The sequence below is a fragment of the Rana temporaria genome, chromosome 11 (assembly GCF_905171775.1).
Source record: "Rana temporaria chromosome 11, aRanTem1.1, whole genome shotgun sequence".
In the NCBI taxonomy this organism is placed as follows: Eukaryota; Metazoa; Chordata; class Amphibia; order Anura; family Ranidae; genus Rana; species Rana temporaria.
Genome location: NC_053499.1, coordinates 62,127,604 through 62,145,905, shown reverse-complemented (window position 1 = coordinate 62,145,905; position 18,302 = coordinate 62,127,604). Strand labels below are relative to the sequence as shown.

General features: G+C 41.7%; 1 protein-coding gene across 1 annotated transcript in view; it reads right to left on the bottom strand.

Moving 5' to 3' along the window:
- The window catches only part of TPPP3 (tubulin polymerization promoting protein family member 3), a 46,078-nt gene extending 28,309 nt beyond the window's left edge, over nt 1-17,769 (bottom strand). Inside the window, exon 1 of the mRNA XM_040328660.1 lies at nt 17,521-17,769. The gene's annotated coding sequence lies outside the window, so the exon portion shown is untranslated. The remainder of the gene's footprint in view (nt 1-17,520) is intronic.
- Nucleotides 17,770-18,302: the final 533 nt, after the last annotated feature.

Sequence of the window (18,302 nt, the reverse complement as noted above, 5' to 3'; positions counted from 1 at the left end):
GATAATGTTACGCCGAGTAAAATGATACCCAACATGTCACGCTTAAAAATTGCGCCCGCTCGTGGCATGGCGTCAAACTTTTACCCTTAAAAATCTCGATAGGCGACGTTTAAAAAATTCTACAGGTTGCATTTTTTGAGTTGCAGAGTAGGTCTAGGGCTAGAATTATTGCTCTCACTCTAACGATTGCGGCGATACCTCACTTGTGTGGTTTGAATACCGTTTTCATATGCGGGCGCTACTCGCGTATGCGTTTGCTTCTGCGTGCGAGCTCGTCGGGACGGGGCGCTTTAAAAAATTTTTTTTGGGTTTTATTATTTATTTTTATTTAGTTTTAGAATTTTTTACACTGAAAAAAAAAAAAAAAAATTGATCACTTTTATTCCTATTACAAGGAATGTAAACATCCCTTGTAATAGAAAAAAGCATGACAGGTCCTCTTAAATATGAGATCTGGGGTCAAAAAGACCTCAGATCTCATAATTAGACTTAAATGCAAAAAAATAAATAATAAAAAAATGTTTCTTTAAGAGGCTGGGCGGGACTGACGTTTTGACGTCACTTCCGCCCAGCAGAGCTATGAGGACGGGTGAAGGAGATTTCTCCTTCAGTCCCGTCCCCGCTCAGCTGCCGGACACATCCGATCCCCTCCGCCGCTACCGACGGCTCCGGTAAGCGGCGGAGGGCGCGGGAGAGCGGCGGGAGGGGGGGGGCCCCTCTCCCGCCACCGATAACGGCGATCTCGCGGCGAATCCGCCGCGGAGACCGCCGTTATCGTGTACACCACCGCCCCCTGAAAAGATGAATATCTCGGTTGTGGCAGCAGCTGCTGCCGTTATCGAGATATTCAACTTTAAAAAGAGGACGTCTTTTTGACATGGGGCGGTGGTCAAGAGGTTAAACCATTTTTTGTTACTCTTACCTGAAATCCTGCCAAAGCACTTTCTGCCTTTAACAGCAGCATTTTCAGCCTACGACACAAGCTCCTTCAATTGACTGCTGGTCCTATCAGATAGGCCTGACAATCAGCCCGATGACCAACTGATGGAGTGAACATGGCTCTGCAGCAATTTTGTGCTGTCAGCTTGTAAGGAAGTGCTGTTAGGCCGCGTAAACACGGTCGTTCCAAACCGATGAGAATGGTCCGACGGGCCATTTCCATCGGTTCACCGCTGAAGTGGCCTGATGGTCTGACGTACACACCATCGTTCCAAAAACCGATCGGGTCAGAAAGCGGTGACGTCAAACATGCGACGTGCTGAATAAAATGAAGTTCAATGCTTCCAAGCATGCGTCGACTTGATTCTGAGCATGCGCGGGTTTTGAACCGATGCTTTCTGTACTAACCATCGGTTTGGACCGATCAGGCAGCGGGCCATCGGTTTGATTTTAAAGCATGTTTTAAAATTTTGGACCGAAGGACAACAGACTGATGGGCTATACACACGGTCGGTTTGGACCGATGAAACTGAACCTCGGTCCATTCTCATCGGTTTTGTCCGACCGTGTGTACGTGGCCTAACTGGTAGGTAGGGATGAGCCCAACATACCTGGGTTTTGTTGTGATGCAGGTTTGAAAAACATTACAAAACTCAATTGAAGTCTATATGAGCTGAATGTCAGCTAGGTATTGTCAGAGAAATGACATGGGGGGCTAGGCATTGCCTTGGGGAATATGTATCAAAGCAAACAAAATGTTTTAAATACCATTTGGTGTGGAGAAGCTATTTTTATAATGCTTACAAGAGAAAAAATTTAAATGCAAAATGTCTTTCAATATCATGCCTGGGGGATGCCTTGACCCTGTCTGTGAAGTGGCACATCTGTACAACATATATATAATCCGCTGCAGAAAATGGGCATTTACAAAAAAAGTGCCATTTAAATTTCCAGCAAATGACAGCTTTGGTTGCTTTACTTCTGTTTCTAATCAAACAGCCAGGTATTCCCTTGATCTATATCAGACCCTTATTCTAGATTCGGGCCTGGTATAGATGTCAATGGGGGACCCCACACACGCAAATAAAACACATGTGTTCCCCCCTAAATGTAAATATCTTATCTTATCTTTGACAACAATTTTCATATGATCAATGATGGATATTCATCATAGGACATTTTTAGGGTTAAAGGACTAGTTAAAAAAAATGTATGTCTATTAATTTGTTTTATTTCATTTCTGTAAGTACTATGTACCCATTATTCATTCACATGGTGGGCAGTATCTGGGGCCCCCTTATTGATAAAGGGGACTTCTAGATTTCAATAAGCCTCTTCCTGCAGACCCCCACAAACACCAAGCAAGGGTATTGGGGAAGAGGCCCTTGTCCTCATTAACAAGGGGACATGGGTACTTTGCCAGGGGGGTCCCATTGCTTACTCAAACAACCATTGACTGCAGAAGAAAGAAGCTGTCATATATAGTAGTGGGGAAAAAGCCTGATACTGTTGATGAAATTTTACCCAAATGCCAAACGGGCTGCAAGTTCTGCTTTCAGATGAATGCTTGAACAAGCAAAATTTGGTCCGAACTTGTACTTGGACTGAACTGGGAGCGCATTCAAAACACTTATGTCTTCTTCATCAAACCAATTTTGGAAAACCTAAAGTAACTGGATAATCTGGGATTAAAAAATTAAGGAAATTTAGAAATGTGTATAGGTAGAATTGTTTATTTTTTTTTAATTGTTTAATTATGCATGGTTTCACTTTCACTCGTCTTCTCTATTCAGTGCTACAGTGCCTTGAAAAAGTGACAATACCCCAAAATGTTCCATATTTTGGCATGTTACAAAAAAAAATTTAAATGTACTTTATTGGGATTTTATGTGATAGAGCAACACAAAGTGGCACATAATTGTGAAGTGGAAGGAAAAGGATAAATGGTTTTCCACATTTTTTTACAAATAAATATGTGGAAAGTGTGGCATGTATTTGTATCCAGCCCCCTTTACTTTGATACCCCTAACAAAAATTTAGTGGAACCAATTGCCTTCATAAGGCACCTAATTAGTAAATAGTCCACCTGTGTGTAATTTAATCTCAGTATAAATACAGCTGTTCTGTGAAACCCTCAGAGGTTTGTTAGAGAATCTTAGTGAACAAACAGCATCATTAACGTCAAGGAACACACCAGACAGGGATCAGGTAACATTATCAGAGATAAAGTTGTGGAGAAAATGGAAGCAGGGTTAGGTTATAAAAAAAATCCCAAGCTTTGAACATCTCACGGAGCACCGTTCAATCCATCATCCAAAAATGGAAAGAGTATGGCACAACTGCAAACCTACCAAGACATGGCTGTCCATCTAAACTGACAGGCCGGCAAGGAGAGCATTAATCAGAGAAGCAGCCAAGAGGCCCATGGTAACTCCGGAGGAGCTACAGAGATCCACAGCTCAGGTGGGAGAATCTGTCCACAGGACAACTATTAGTTGTGCACTACATAGATCTGGCCTTTATGGACGAGTGGCAAGAAGAAAGCCATTGTTAAAAGAAAGCCATAAGAAGTCCCATTTGCAGTTTGCGAGAAGCCATGTGGGGTACACAGAGAATACGTGGAAGAAGATGAGACCAAAATTGAACTTTTTAGCCTAAAAACAAAACACTATGTGTGGCGGAAAGCTAACATTGCACATTACCCTGAACACACCATCCCCACTGTGAAACATGGTGGTGGCAGCATCATGTTGTGGGCATACTTTTCTTCAGCAGGGAAGCTGGTCAGAGTTTAAGGGAACAAAAATGCAGAAATAATGAAAAAACTCCAAGAGAGTCCATAAAAATCCCTGCAGCAGCACTACAAACAATGCGTTTGTGTAAACCACAGTCAGTACAAATGACAGGGATGCCTGTGCTTTAACAAGAGTGCTCTATTCACCAAGGGATGTTTACCATGTGGGGGGATTTGGTCCCCTTCAGGGGATACACTCTCCAGAGGTAAGGTTTCAAACAGCATTCATTACACCGCCGCATCCACCGTCTATGGTTACCACTTTAATGATACTTGTTATTCAATTCCCTGGACACATGTGGAAAATAAAATCCATATAGAGCAGTATCGTTTTTTAAAATAGATACCCCCTTTGTACATATATGCGTACCGAAAAGATAATCAATAAATAATAATAATAATGTTTACACTTATATAGCTCCAATTACAGCGGTGCCGCTGTGTCTAAGCCATGGGTCTTCAAACTACGGCCCTCCAGTTGTTCAGGAACTACAATTCCCATCATGCCTAGTCATGTCTGTGAATGTCAGTGCATTACAAGGCCTCATGGGATGTGTAGTTCTACAACAGCTGGAGGGCCGTAGTTTGAGGATCCCTGGTCTAAGCGATGATAATGGTTGTCATTATTACCCAACTAAATGGTACTTATTTTACCGACCTTGGAAGGATGAAAGGCTGAGTGGACCCCACCGGGATCGAACCTGCAACCCTTAGGACACAGGCAATCACAGACTGCTGCAAAGGAGCATTAGCCCCCTGTGCTATCTTACCAGCTTAAAGGTTAAAGGAGTTCTCCAAGCTAAAACGTTTAACCCCCGCTGTGCCCGGGCTGTAAAACTATACATAATAAACTTTCACTTACCTGCCTACGATCCCCCGTTGTTCCAATATCGCCGCCCGTGCTCCGGTCCCTGTCAGCTTCCTCTTCCTGCGGGTCTGTGACTTCACTCTGCGCTTAGCCTATCAGCGGCCGCGGCGGGACATTGCTGCGGCCACTGATAGGCTGAGCGCACTGTGAGTCACCGACCCGCAGGAAGTGAAAGAGACGGGACCGGAGAACGGGACGGCGATATCGGAACAACGGGGGATCGTAGGCAGGTAAGTGAAAGTTTATTTTGTATAGTTTTACAGCCCGGGCACAGCGGGTGTTAAAAGTTTTAGCTTGGAGAACTCCTTTAAATAAATAAAGGTAAAAGATGTGTGCTGCAATAGCTCTTACTAACTTGACTCTGAAGACCGCCGTTGTACAGTTCCCCCAGCGTCTTCCTGGTTAATTGCCGTGGAGCACACACGATACGTCCGGTTTGGTTGATGGGGAGTCCAGGGCGGGACTCCCCATCAACCAAACCGGACGTATCGTGTGGAGGGCCGAAACTGCGAAATACCTTTTCTCATCAGCAGTATATAGCAGTCTTGTGACTTCTATTAGTGTCAGGTTAAAGCTTGTAGGAGGAGTTTTGTCTTTACAGTGCTGATTTGCCCTGTGCCGATTAAATGCACCCTCTCAAGAAAAAAATAAAACAAACTCTCTAGCAATAAAACACCAAACTGAGCATGTGCTGAGTGACTCCAAAGGCTTGTACTATCAGCAGATGGATTGAAGACAGTGGAAGAAGGATAGGATCAGAAAAGACAGGATCAAACAGCCTTTTTACACAATGCAGAGGATTAACCTCTGGGGTTCCACAATGAGTATAACAAGCATGTTTTACTGCATATGCAGACTGATTTTACTGTTGTGGGTTTAGTAAAACTTTAAAGCTGAACTGCAGGCAGATATAAAAAACAAAAATTAATGCAGGTATGTATTCCTTCATACAACATTAAATATATGTTTTAAACGCAAGCAATATAAGTACCTCAATTTGACCTCTCATCAGACTCTTGAAGTGCCTTTCCAGTAAAACTCAGACTGGGAGAGGGAGAAGCAGCACAACAAGCCAATCATTTGTGCTACAGTGTTAATGTGCTAACAAGAGACATGATAATAGGAGGAGAGAGCACAGTGATGAAGCATGAGCTCATTAGTTTGAAGCCTCTGCTGTCACTGTCCGGTAACTGACTAGGGAAGGGACACAACCTGTAAGTGTTACATAATTACAGCATAAAAGGTCTTCTCCCATCCTGTGCCAGGCAGGGCTGTGCTGTATGGCAGATCTGTGTAAACATCAGAACTATATGAACAGAAATAGAAATCATTCCATTCCATTGGCTGCTAACTATGCAATGAGTCCCAAGAGAGAAAGGGAAATTTGTAGCCACATGGTAGCCCAGTTTACAATATGTGGTATGGTAATGCCCCAAAGGAAGAAAAGCTTACATCTGCTATCACTGACAATTTTGGAATATGAAAATGGCACCAGAAACATTATATTGGTTGGCATAACTGCATGCAGTAACTTCTTATGGCGCGTACACACGGCCGTTTTTCATGTCATGCAAAAAAACAACGTTTTTCTCGACGTGATTTGTCGCGATTCCTCTCAAGCCTGCCTTGCATACACACGTTCGTGAAAAAAATGCTCGAACAAAGCGTGGTGACGTACAACGTGTACGACGGCACTATAAAGGGGAAGTTCCATTCGAATGGCGCCACCCTTTGGGCTGCTTTTGCTAATTTCCCGGTCTCATAACTTGCTTCTGAGAATGCGCGCTTTTTCCCCCCTCGTTAAATCATACACACGACCGTTTTTCACGACGTGAAAAACGACAAGAAAAAATAGAGCAGGTTCTAAAAAAAATTTGCCCATTTTTCTCGTCGAGAAAAATGCTCTGGAGCATACACACAGCCGTTTTTCACGACCAATTTAAAAAATGCATTTTTCTCGCCATGAAAAACGGTCGTGTGTACACTGCAATACTGGAGGCAACAATGGAGTTTTATAGAGTGAAGTTTTATAGAGTGGAGTTTTTTACTTTTTTTTATGGAGTTTTATACTTCTGCAAACCCGTGCATTAAACTATACATTGTATCAGCACATCATGATCCACGCTACATACACTGCTCACAGGAGTCAAGCAGCTGCCTTCAGTATTTTAATCACTATTGGCATTTTGACCACTTTTAAAATATACAGAAACACCTGTCAAAAGTGTGAAAATGTATTTATAGAAGTAAGACATCAGTTACTATAGATATTCACAGGAGGTCATTCATGTTACTGCATCATGTAATGCAGGTTATGTCTTTCACATACATTCTGTTTTACATACATCATTGTATTGATGTACAAAAAATAAAACTTTACTGAAGAAAGAGTTTATTAAATTGGAGATAATCTAAGCACTTGCATGATGAATCCTTGATACAGTCACTAAGAGGGTTGCGCTATATTATTGGAGTAAACTAAAATGAAAAGTGTTGGCCAAAGCAATTAGACGCTGTCAAGTTGTAGGTCATAATAATTAAAAATGATGTTATGTTATGTTTATTGCTATGGGGACTATTTGCTTTCAGACTTCCTTTGTATCATGTCAGGCATTTTCTGTGCAAACATTTTCCTAGCTCCTTTCTGAAGGGCGGAGAAACATTCACCAGGTATGTGGCTGTGAATCTCTGTCAAGAATCTAAGTATGGGCGAGAGAATAAAGTCTCTTCGAAGAATAAGGTCCTTGCTGGGACAAATGTCCATTAAAAATTGGAAATAAGGTCATTTATGAAAGTGTTAGCTTACACTACGGCTGGAAGTTATTTGGTTGAATGTGGACACATTTGTTTTGCTTAAAGTGGTTGTAAAGGATAATTTTTTTATTTTAGTTTTTAAATATCAAACATGTCATACTTACCTCCACTATGCAGTTTGTTTTGAACAGAGTGGCCCCGATCCTCCTGTTCTGGGGTTCCACGGCAGCTCTCCCCCGCAATAGTTAACCCCCTCTGGGAAGCTCTCTCTCGAGGGGTTTACCTTGCGGGCGCGCTCCCGTGTCATACACTCGGCATCCATAGATGCTGAGAGTATGACTCAGTTCCGCCCCCAGCGGCCGCGACATTGGATTTTATTAACAGCAGCGGAAGCCAATGGCTGCGCTGCTATCAATCCATATAATCAACGCAGAGACTCCCTGGAGAAGAGGACGCCGGAGACGAGCCAAGTAGGTGAACGGGCTCAGGTAAGTAAAACAGGGGGCTGAGGGGCCTGTGATTTCCAGGTGTTTTTTCACCTTAATGCATAGGATGCATTAAAACGGAGATTCACACATAAAGCGAACCTCCGCTTTTTGGATCCCTCCCCCCCACTGGTGTCACATTTGGCACCTTTCAGGGGGAGGGGGTGCAGCTACCTGTATAAAACAGGTATTTGCACCACCTCCGGGTTCTGAGTCCCGCACGTTCATGTCACCCCCCCCCCCCGCTGTCTTCAGGGAAACACTGTTCCCTGGAGAGAGCGGGGACCACCAAAGCTCAAACACACATGCGTGTGTAATATACCGTATACTATATAGCAGTGGGCAAGTCAGTAGGGCTTTGTCAGCAGGGCAGAGATTGGTGTCTAACTTTTGAGACAGAGAAAGTGGCTCAGGACAGAGATTCCCCAGTCCCTTTCTCTGTAGCCAAGCAGCAGGGGGAATCTGCACAGTACAGCGTGATTAGGGTGTGCCCAGGCACACCTTCCACCCAGGGCCGCTGATAGGGCAGTACAGCCAGCCCTGGTGTACGGGGCCCGGCCCTATCAGCTGCATAGAGGGGCCCGGCCAGCATTACAGCTCATTGCTGCATTAAATAAAAACAAAAAAATAAAGCTTGGTAAACTTCTCCCCCGCTCCTCCTTGTGTTATGGAGCGGGGTTATACCATTTTCCTGGGCAATGTCAGGTCAACAGAGGGGCCCAGGTGCTCACAGAGAAGGGACTATTTCTTCATTTTCGGGAGCGGATGTATATGCAGCAGTTCACTACTCACTGAATTAGTTCCGGCCGGCGGAGTGATACTATGATTCAGGTGCTGAGATGCAAGGAGGCTGACATGAAGGAGAGCCTGGCTGCAGTGGACACAGTGAGTAAAGAATAAAGCATAGAGTCCTCACTGTGTCCTTAGAATAGAACTCAGCAGGTTATCATTAGCATTACAATAGTCTTCACAGGCAGCACAGTTATGTAAGTAGGGACTCTATCCTGGCTCTGTGTCTCATGGCTGCTGACTTTGTTATGGCTGTGCTGTGTTACAGTCTGTTATATACAGTACAGCCATAAGTTAACAAAGTCAGCAAACAGCCATGTCACATACAGCCATGATAGAGCCCCTGCTTACTGTGCTGCCTGTGATGATGATTGTAATGCTACTTCAGTTGGGGGGAGCAGTAAACATGTGCAGTGGAGCTGCATTTTACCCCCATCACTGCAGCAATGATCAGATATAATTTTTTAGCCCCAGTGATTCGGCAGAAAGTAAAAAAGAGGACCTGTCATGGCTCTGCTATCACGAGGGATGTTATTAATTTCTTGTGAAAGCAAAAAAACAAAAACAAATGAAACCTTCAATGTAATTTTATTAACAAAATGCTTACGCGCAATTGCGAACGCACATGTTGGCCCCCGCACGCACGTGTAAACAGCAACAAACCTGCCTTTTGTTTTATAATGGGGTTAGGGGTGGGGTCAAAGGTGTGGTCGAAGGGGGCCCCGTCAGGTAGGCTGTACGGGGCCCCATAATTTCTAACAGCGGCCCTGCTTCCACCCAATGTGCGCACGCCTATGGTGCAGGATCAGACGTGCCAAAAAGCTTTGATATGTTTGACACGTTATGGTTAAGCATAAATACGTGTGAAACATGCTGAGGTTTTTGTTTGTCACTGTATGTGGCTGAATATGCCAATTTTAAGGTCCAAAGAATATCTTTACACTAATGTGGATCTTGAATTATTTCTGCAATATTTTGTAATTGTTTTGTTTCAAGAAAATGCTCATTTGGGACTTTCTTGCACAATATGATTTAGGCAATTGATCATTGCAGAATTAAATAAACAAGACTGAATTAAAAAACTATTTATTATCTTTATATCAATGAATTTCTTTAGTTCTACAATATACAGTTTTCCAGAGAGACAAGAGTTTTCGCTAATGAAGACAGGAAATAATATGGGCCAACGATTTTCTAAGCAATCAAACCTTAGATGTTATATATTAACAAAAGTAACGATATATGAAGCCCACAATTAAAAACTATTTTCTCCCTGGGAGAAACTGATGAGTAGAACAGTAAACTCAGCAATATTCAATAAGTTAAGGAACTGTAATATAAAAAAATAATATTTTTCAATTAGAGTACAGTAATCTAGAAACTCACTCAATGTGTATAAAATTACATTAGAAAGTTAAATCGATTACTCACAAGTCTTCTAGCCAGAATCGAACACCAAAATAGGATTACAATAACGCAAATAATGATCCTGTTGGAATATTAGTCTGAGGACAATCTTAAAGGGACCAAAGCTGAACATCTAGCATAATTTAGTATTGCATGTAATGGAATTTTGGCGTGAAAGTGCGCAACACATCAACAATAAATCAAACAGGCATTCCTTCAAAAAGGTTCCCACAAGAGACACCCTTGGCTTTTGAGATTTTGCAACATAAACCCATAGGGGAAAATCATTTGCATGCCATGCAAAAAACTTTTTCTCTTTAGAGTGAGGAAGTTTTTCTTGTATTTGATTGTTGCATGTGTCCCTGTGAGGGCGCATTTCCCTCACTTTCTGTCCAGGCAATAGGTGTCAAATGAAAAAGGAATAGAAAAGAAATCACTTCCATAGTCAACATTTAAAATCAGCCATAAAAATATTATTTTAAAGCACACAGGGTGTTTTTCCGATTCTGACAGAGGGCCTAACCCTTTATCGGTCAAAAGTATGGAAACGTTTTGGCTGGTGTTGGGCTTTAGCAATCAGGTTACTCTAGTGCTGAATCTAAGTGTCAAGCATTATAAACTCTAGATTTACAGTATGTACTTGCTCTCTTAGGCCTCTGTAACGGGGAGAAAGCAGTGAATCTCAGATTTCCCAAGGAGTGCTGTCAGATGTCCATCAAGGCATCTAAAGACCTACCTAGAATAGATATGAAGGGGTGGGCCTAATAAAGTAAATCACATGTTGGCTTATAATACAGTAGTTTCTTAGGGACTCAAGCTGTAAAGATTCCTGCCATCTTGGAGTCGCCTTCTCAATAACATAGAATAATTTATATGTTTTGTTATAACCATGGCAGGTGTGTAGCTCTAAGAACACTACACAAAGATTTTCCTACCAGTGTCCAATGCCTCGTACACACTAGCGATTTTCCCGACAAGAAAACCGCAAGGAGAGCTTTTGGCTGGGAATCACGGCCGTGTGTATGCTCCGATGGGAAAACTGCCAAAAAAACACCAGACAAAAAAAAGAGAACCAGCTCTCTTTTTTTTCCTGCTGGGAAAACCGGCGGACTTTGCCCGGTGTTTTTTGGCAGTTTTCCTATGGGAAATAAAACCTACGATGGAGCATACACAAGGCCGGGATTCCCGACCAAAGATACACCGCCGGCCGTGTGTAGGGGCAAAGACTGACCAAGCAGGTTCTCGGCTTTCCCCTCTGGATCTCCAACGGGAACTTTTCCCGTCGGAATTCCTGCACGTGTGTATGGAGCACAAGAGATATACGATAACAAAAAATAAAGTGATTTAGCTAGCAGTAGTTAGTCACATGCAATTGGACTTCTTATGTAATGTTGAAGGCATTTTGTAAATCAGCCAAGCCACTTCTTCAGTTCTGATGAATGTCAGGAATATCCCCCAACATTTATAGATGTTTGTTCATGACACTCATTTAGAACTGAAAAAGTGGCTTGGATAAGCTGGCAAACATTTTCAACATTACAGAACAAGTGCAGCTAAATGGGACTAACTACTAAGGCCGTGTACACACGGGCAAACATGTACGATGAAACCGGTCCGCCGGACCGTTTTCACCGTACATGTCTGCCCGGGGCTTTCTGTACGATGGCTGTACTAACCATCGTACAGAAATCCGCGTGTAAACAATACGCGGGGCGTGTCCGCGGTGTCGCCGCGACGATGACGCGGCGACGTGGGGCGGGCCTGCCAGTTAAATGCTTCCACGCATGCGTCAAAGTCATTCGACACATGCGAGGGATGGCGGGCGCTCGGACATGTACGGTAGGTCTGTACAGACGACCGAACATGTCAGAGCGGGCAGGATTCCAGCGGACTGTTTTAAAACAAGTCCAGGAATATTTGCCCGCTGGGAAAAGGCCCGGCGGGCAAATGTTTGCTGGAATCCTGCACGCTCGGGCCTACACACGACCGAACATGGCTGCTGAAACTGGCCCGCGGGACCAGTTTCAGCAGACATGTTTGGTCGTGTGTACGGGGCCTAATAGCTAACCATGACCTGGATAAATGAGAACCTTCACAGATTTTGAGTGCTTTAACTCTTCAGAATGTACAAGAAACTGAAGGATCAGTTTTGTATAAACTGACATTTTAAGCCAGTGTCTTACATATTGGTCCTCAGGGACTAGATCTTTCCTTAGAATTCTCCACGTAGGATCACAGCTGAAGTTACAATGTGCTACATTGGGATATTTCTAAGCAGCATGTCTTTGTTCTGTCATAGTTCCAGAGGACCACAGCTGGGCAACATCACATGAAATGATATCCGTTTACAATTTCCTGACATAAATGTTCCTTGTCATACGTACATTGTTATGCATTTTTGGTTCTGTTCAGACCTAACCGGTACTGTAATTATAAATACAGTAATAGCTCAGCACCCATCAGCTGGCATACCTATTGGTGATGTTTATGATAATTCAAAGACCTCAAACTTGTGAATGTTTCTGCCATTTGACATTCATATAGTTAACATAACACTCTGGATAACTGAATAATTTATTGTACAAAACCACCACCCCATTCTGTATCCTTGTGAGCCTTGCAGGGGGATCATGACACTGCTGTTTTTCATTCTACCAATCACCATTGCAGCAGACTTTGGTGACGTAAGCGAGCAATAGCAGAGAAAGCTTTGGGGGAGGCAGCGGGTCACTTTTCACAGTGATTTGATAAACAACATTGCTATTTCCTCAATGTTCCTGTTAATGGAGCCATTAGTTTAGTGTCACAGGGGACAGCAAGTCTCGAGTATGGCATAAGGCTATAGAATATTTATGTAGCTGCTCTAAGATTTCTAAGTGTACAGGGCAATGACAGGATCTCTAGAGACAGAGAACACAGATGTTCTTGTAACAAATGAATATTCCTTGTAGACCTTCACATTGTTTTGGTCACACCGCCAAGGAGCCAAATTTATTGTTTTTCTTTAAGTAACAATTTCTTATCCTTAGTTTGTGATATATAGTGACATTCTTTTCGTTTATGACGTATTATACAGACATGATGCAAATAGTAAAATATGTTATAAAGAAAGATGACATGGTGTAAACATAGTGGCATACTATATATTTACTATACACATTATATATATATATGTGTGTATTATAGTATATAGAGAAGAAATTGTTCAGCCATTGAATTTTAATGTATATTGTGAACATAACTACACACACACACACCTACTGTACATAAGACAAGCTGTAAATGTATACAGCAGATATCCTGTACATGCATGGCTTATGTTGTAAATGAATATATATTTACTTTGAATAGATGGCACATGCTGATGTACAAATAGACTGTGTATAGCAGAGGTTTGGCATATATAACAATAGTAGGTATAGGAGCAATATGTTGTCTATAGAGGCAGGAAGTAATATCGCTATAAGGGATATTGTTTGTAACATTTTCAATCATATTTCTGATTTGGGGTGGTCAGACATCAGCAATCATTATGTGCGTTCTCATTGATTTTTCCAGTTGGCATCATTATAGCCGGAATACAGATCCAGGGTGGACTGTCTAGAGATTAGTCTGGAGCCCCACCCTACAGAGCTGAATTGAATATTTGCTGGTTAGTGCAGTCCTTCTCCTCTATTTTCTATTCTAAATTCTATCTATAAGGGAAAATCAGAGATGATTTTTCTTTTATTTTACACAATAGTGTTTCTGCCACTGAGAGATTAACACTAGCAAGTGACTGTGATTTGCTGAGGACACATTTAGCTACCTACTAAGTTTAATGTAACCTTGGATGTAAGTAACAGCCTGGTCACATCTAGTATGTAGTACATGTGAATGTATACTTCAAGACACATTGGTTGAAATAATAAAATGAAGCATGTAAGGCAAACCTAACATTATCACTTCCAGGTTCCTTCAAACTGGCCATAGAGAGCAGAGGGTGGCTGGAAGAGCAGGCATAGTCTGGCTTCCTTCAGGTATCTGTGCCGGCCAGCACTTCCCTCAACAGTTGCATTAAATAGTCATTCATGTTCAGGCCTATGAAGGAGGGCAGGGGAGATGAACCTCCAGCCTCAGCTTTTTGGGGGTGGGCGTGGTGAACAGTACTGTAATGAGTTTTCTAACTTGTCCAATTGTTAAACCATTCAAAGAGCCTTAGGCTGGCATTGCCTGGATCAACATTCAGATGGTTCAGCAGGAATTGTCCGAATTTCCTTCCATGTATGGCCATTGTGGTTAAGCAGAAGTTAATCTGCCCTATCTGATGGAAATGTTTTGCTCAATTGGTGCCACAGGCTATAGACTGCAGCGCTGATCAATGTATTTTGATGGCGGGGAAGTCCCAATAATACGAAGACACAGCCTTTAGAATTCCCCCATCCACCTCTAAGGCCTCGTACACACGACCGAGGAACTCGATGGGCGAAACACATAATTTTCCTCGTCGAGTTCCTTGTTAGGCTGTCGAGGAACTCGACAAGCCAATTTTCTCCATTCCCGTCAAGGAAATAGAGAACATGCTCTCTTTTTGGCTCGTCGAGTTTCTCGACAGTTTCCTTGATGAAAATGTACACACGACCGGTTTCCTCGGCAAAAAAATATCTCCCAGCAAGTTTCTTGCTGGTTTTTGCCGACAAACTCGGTCGTGTGTACGAGGCCTAATGTGTCAATGAGGAAATTGGGTCTGTTTTTTCATTTAACTTGCTGGTTTTACAAAAAAAAAAAAACGGACTCATCTATTGCCATAGTGCTTCTACCACTATTTATTTATTACAGGTATTTTATATAGCGACAACAGATTATACAGCGCTTTACATATTGTGTCCCTCTTCTCAAGGAGCTTAGAATCTAAGGTCCCTATCTCACATACATACACAAGACAAAAATGAAAGCAGGCCATAGATGGGTCGAAATTCAGCATGAACCAGCCAAATTTCAATCTATGGGTGGCCACTCCCCCTCAACAAAAGCTGATTGAATAATCGACTTCTGTGAATGAGTTTGTTGTAAAACTTTCCTCGATCTGTGGCTGCAGCAGCTGATAAGTGTATATGGAAAGTGGAGAGTCCACACTATCAGAATACAATATTTCAGCAGAGAGGATTCCTCTATCCACCTCGCTTGTGTGGATGGAAGATTCCAGTATTTTTTTGTTCTGTCCACTGGCTGAAAAAAAAATCCATCTATCATAAGCTTTAGAAAGGAGCTGATTCACCAACCAGTATGCCTTTAAAGATTGGAAGGAAAGTACAGAGGAAACCCAGGCAAGTACAAGGAGAACATACAAAATCTATGCAGATTGCATCCTGGTTGGGGTTTGAACCAAGGATTCCAGTGCTGCAAGGCAGGAGTGCAAATTACAAATAGAAAATTGAGAGAACATTATCTAATGTGCATAGACATCTATAGGGCACCTATAGAAACTTGCACGGTTGGGTAGTAAATTAGTGATATCTGTTGTGCTTGTGTATATAATGGGGATTACTTACGAAAGGCAAATCCACTTTGCACTACAAGTGCAAAGTGCACTTGGAAGTGCAGTCGCTGTAGATCCAAGGGGGACATGGAAAATAAAAAACAGCATTTTAGCTTGCACATGATTGGGTGATAAAATCAGCAGAGCTTCCCCTCATTTCAGATCTACCCCTCAGATCTACAGCGACTGCACTTCCAGGTTTGCACTTGTAGTTTGCACTTGTAGTGCAAAGTGGATTTGCCTTTCGTAAATAACCCCCAATATGTATATTTAATGCCATACAGGCAATAAATATTGTGTTAAAAGATCAGCTTCTCACTGCTGTACTCCAATACAAAGGTATAATAAAGATGCCTTCATGGCTCTAACACCCTTATGCCGTGTACATTCCGTAAATTCTGACAAAAAAAACATTTGTTGGTTTAAACTTGTGTTGCATACACACGGTCATACAAATCTTGTCGGAAATTCCGACCGTCAAGAACGCGGTGATGTACAAGACATACGACGAGCCGAGATCAATGAAGTTCAATAGGCTCGTTCGGCTCTTCTGCTTGATTCTGAGCATGCATGTTTTTTGGGCGTCGGAATTGCATACAGATGAGGGGATTTTCTGATAGGAACTTTTTCCGTCAGAAAAATAGAGAACCTGCTCTCAATCTTTTGTTGGCGGAAATTCCGACAGCAAAAGTCCGATGGAGCGTACACACGGTCGGAATTTCCGTCCAAAAGCTTACCTCTGACTTTTCTTGTCGGAATTTCCGATCGTGCGTACGCGCCATTCGTTTTACACCCCATAACTAACAAGAACTTATTTGTATCGCTCCATGTACTTGAATTGATTCTGCACTGACCCCCACAATCCACTGCCACTTCCCATTCAATATGCTGAAACACAATACTGAAGGAATACTCCTCTAGTAGATTCCAGTATAACAGCACAGGAAAACTCATACATAGTCCTGCACGTAATATGAATAAAAGCATGGTAGATTGACAATAAAATTATTTCACTATCATGCTATTTTTTGGATTTATTTTTGGATTTAGTTTTAAAAAAAAAATCCCCTAAATATTAGATTGCAAAACAATGCCTATTTGTTTATTGTTACTTTTTGTTCTAAGTCATAGATACAACAAATTGTACACAATTGATTATAGGATTCTGAGCAGTTTATGATTTGTATTTTTAATTTTGAATTATCTGATAAGCAGAGTGGAAATCTTCCTATACTATGGACTCTGTAAATAGCTTTCCACAGCTACATATCACACTTGCCAGGAAAAGGTGGAATGAAATTTTAAATGTATTCTACACAACATACAGATATGTCATGACAGCACCAAATAACCGGTGCCATCTCCCATCCAAAAACTAGATTTACTGACATGTGCCCTAATTATCTACCCAAACCATTGTAAAATGATATGCAATGTAACAAATAAATCTCTGCTCCTCTCTGGAAGCAAGCGCCTAGTGAAAAACCATTACAGTCCCTTTCTCACCCTGCAGGAACAGATGTAAAAATCTGTCTTCGGCTCATGCACAGTAGCTGGGAAGCAAAGATAAAAATACTACAACATTAGCAGACAAGAGAGACTGAGGCAATGTTTATATGAAAACATGCCTGGGACACCATGCATGACTATATTCAGCCACAGAGCACGCCAGCACATCCCAGCGCTGGCAAAAAGATTTTATTCCATTCGGGGGAAAACGACCATCCAGCAAAAAGCATCTATTAGAATCGTATCCCTTTTGCATAGATACATGCATCTTTTTTCATTTTTTTTTTTATGCACCTGCATAAAAAAAAATGACATAGGAATCTGGAGGAAAATAGATTGATACACTGATTTCTCTAACAGGTAAAGATAAGGAAATCAAATAATAATTAAAAAAATGATAATAATGCATTTATTGTGGAAGAAGTGTGCAGTGACTGGAAGAGAATCCTGCTCTTACCTCCTGATTCCCTCTGTTCTGCTATAGACGCCTCCTCTCCCCGCCTGGCCTGTAGAATGAAATGCTGCTTTAAAGACTGTAGGGCTATTATCTTGTGTTTATTCCTGTATCCATAGAGACATCCTGTAAAACATCAAGGGAGTGTAATATAAATATAAGTGACCAAGGTCATTGAGAGAGGCGTAAGAGATGTAGTCTTCTTGCTTGCAGCAGACAAGATTTCACTTGGTGGAGATGCAAGGCTGTGGATGGGTGCTGTGGGAGAGGGGTGTGTCAGGATGAAACAAAGGCTGGCAATTAGGCACCGTCATGTACTGGCTAGCTGTTCCAGGACTGGGCTACAACATCTCCCACATTTTGCTGCAGCTAAAGAAATAATAAATATTATACAAATATTGCATGTTTAAAAGTCAGACGTAAAACCGAATTCCGCAACTGAATAATTTTACAAAACGTTCTAATAAATAAATAAGGAGTAAAAACAAAAAGAACAAAAAAAAAAAAAAACAATATATATAAAATATATATAAATATACAAAACTGTATATATGAACAAAACATCAACTGCTTTGTGCAATAATAGTGAAAAACAGAATAATACTATTTCTAAAGTATGTTTCTTTTTCCAGCACAAGCATCAAGCATCAATTCTGTTTTTTTTTTTTTCTTATTCAGAATTGATTTTATGTTATTTTTTTTTTATACAGTACTAAGCATCTACAGTGCCTCGAAAAGTATTCATACCCCTTGAAATTTCCCACATTTTGTCATGTTACAGCCAA